Source organism: Sapajus apella, unplaced genomic scaffold (assembly GCF_009761245.1).
Source record: "Sapajus apella isolate SASKATOON/1434 unplaced genomic scaffold, GSC_monkey_1.0 scaffold57, whole genome shotgun sequence".
Taxonomy (NCBI): domain Eukaryota; kingdom Metazoa; phylum Chordata; class Mammalia; order Primates; family Cebidae; genus Sapajus; species Sapajus apella.
In genome coordinates, this window is record NW_022436997.1 from 6,404,567 (window position 1) to 6,407,661 (window position 3,095).

The window sequence follows — 3,095 nt, forward strand, 5'->3', positions numbered from 1 at the left end:
AACTTCTTTCTGATGAGAGGGGCTTCAAAATGAATAGTAAGGATTTTAGGTACCATAGGAAACTATGGACTCCAATATTGAACCATTGGCAGGAGACACCTGTCACATTTTGATCATCAAGCAAAATGTCTTAATGATCCGGCATCAAGTGTGATTCCTCCTGCTGTCAACTAGATCCTACGTATTTAACAGGATTAGAAAGAGTAAAGGGATAGGGCAATTCTATAAGGACCAAAAGATACTATGTTTAAAAATGTTACACCTCATATAAGCAATGTATATTTCCAAACGTAAGTTCCATTTATGATTCTGTATCCAGCATGTCACTCCCTCTGTCATGGTAACTAGAAAGATTCCTACATGGGTTCTCAGGGCCTCTGCTTTTATGTACTTCACAGAAATACATTAGGAGAGGCCAGAGGTAAAACATCCAGCCATGATGTAAAAAATAATCCAAATCCTATTTACAATAAAATAAATACCATTTACAAATATGCTATGCGTTTAACTGAGAAAATGGGAAATGGAGAAGGCAATGTCAGGTCATATTCTGAAAGACACGGGTGATGGGACATTGCAATGTGTTTCAATAGAGACTCCAGGTACTTTGGTTTCAAAAATTGCAGCGCAAAATGTGCGACTGAACTGGATGGGCTTCATCCCTCCTGATGTATTTTCATTGAGCCCCAGTCACAGGCATCTGACTTTAATATTCTAGCCGTCAACTGCTGTCACTTCTTGGCGGGTGCAGTTGCCAACCCCGTTCACAGAGGAGGGAAAATAAGCAGATGAAATCACTGGGTAGGTTGTGTATCAGAACTGTATCATCAGGTCCTGGACCCCTCTAATGCTTTCTGGATGATAGAAGTGGAAGATCACAAGAAAAATGAGAAAAAAAGCAAAACATGGAACAATGCATTGAACAATTTATATTTTATTTAATCTTGCTTTCCTTAATTGTGAAATTTCTCATCAGTATTTCTTAATAATTGTAATTGTTTCCCCCCTAAGCTATCAACATGTAAACTTACAGATGGTACTAACCTCTCCAGTGCCTTTTTCATTGTACTGAACTTCTGGTGCCTCTGGAGGAGTCTGGCTTATGGCTTTGTTTTGTCACTAATGCATCTCCTATCCTTTCTTCTCTGCAGTAAAAGTTGCTTGTTTCCTCACCCCCTCGCCTCCCACCAGGCCATGGTATTCTCGTTTCGAATTGTAGGTATTGCATTCTATGATTCCCACCCCTCTCCCCAGCATGATCATGACTTTTTAAATCCAGATGATTCTGTAGCAGTATCAGGCACACCTGAAGAATAACATCTCCACATTCATCTTCCATATGTCTATCACTGATTTACCATTACAGTCCAATGCTGAACAAGCTGGAGCATTACTCAGGTAAGTATTTAACACCTAATGCATACGCTGCTTTGCCTGGTATTCTGAACAGCATGAAAACGTTAAATAAAATGCCCTCCATATTCATGTAATTTATCCATTGAGGAGAGTAGACCAGCACACATGAAAAATACTTGAATTGAATTACAACACAACAATGATACAAATAATAAAGTTTGTTATTAGTTGTTAAATTAGAGTTAGCAGATTTTGAACTATGAGTTCACAGGAAGGAGGTGTCCTGTTTAGTCAGGGTAGGGAGGAAAATTTTAAAAATAAGTTGGAGGTTAACATTACGTTTAAAATCTCATACATAATTTTCACCTACAGGGCTTCAAACAGACTATCCTCAAATTACTTTTAGGTGCTTTGTGACTTTTGTTGCATTTACAGTTACCTTCATTGGTTTCATCTTTTTCATTTTTATAGGTGTCATTTATTTCACCACACTTTTAGGAAAACAGCATTTGGCAAATAAAGGATTGGTTAAATAAAGTATTGTATCATTTTATATATGAGTGCTTCAAAAAAACAAAAAGAATTACTCTACTGATTTTCTCTACGGTTTAAAATAATGTAACCACTTAGATCTCTTCCCAACTTTGCAAAGAAGAAGTGTGTAGTCATGAGGTCACTTAATGGAGGTCAGTTATCACCAGATATAAAACTGATGTCTGATACATGGGAAAGGAATTGAATGTAAATAACAGCATCTCAATTCCCAAGTACCTAAAATCACTTACAAGAGTACCAACACTTAATGCAACTTAGACTCCATCTTGCAACTCATTCAAAATAAGTCTTGCCCGTGAACATGCTTTCCTCATTTTATATGAAAAGTGGACAAAATGAAAGCAAACATTATACTGGATTTTTAAAACTTAAAATAGGCAACTCATTTGTGATGGTAGAACCCAATAAAGAAGTATGATCTTTTGTCTTTCTTTGTAAACAAACTAGTCCCAATTCTTGCTAAGTGACACCATGCAGTTAGTTTCATTCTAGTTTTGTTTGGGAAATTCTGAATTCACAGGCGTGAAGTCCCTGGCACTTTCTTCATTTGTGAAACAAAATGCATTACAAAACCAGCTGTTTTTGGTTTCCTGCCAGTCTCTATCAGGGTGGTGCTGACTGGAACCAAAGAAAAAAAATCAAACCTGCATCCTCTGTGGGCCCAGTGGGCCACAGGGCTCTAAGGACTTATTAGCAATCTCATCACTTCCATCCATCATTCTCTGTGCACCATGGCATGCACCCACCAAGAGAACTTTAAAATAAGAAATAAAACTCAATGAACTCACATTCAATTAATATTAGTCATAGTATTAATCTTTGCCGGTGCAGGACTTATCAGGAGATAATTGACCTTGTCAGTGTTCTGAGCCTGCTGCATTGCTGTAGGATCTCTCCCTCCCATCATACTTGATTAGAATGCAATAAAACCAAAAGAGGGTGTTTTTATTTTTTCTTCTTTAACATGGAATGTCTACCTCCCTTTTGAATCATCTCTTCAGGAAGAAAATGAGAAAAAGTGGATATCATGGATGTATAATCTTCTCAATTAATAAAGTGAAACTAACGTCATTGCTCCCCAGGGCATGCCAAATGCATCTGTCTGCAAAACCAGACTACTGATGTCTCTTACGTGCTCTGATCCTTTTTTCTTTCTCTGTGATTTTTTTTTTTTTTTTTTTTTT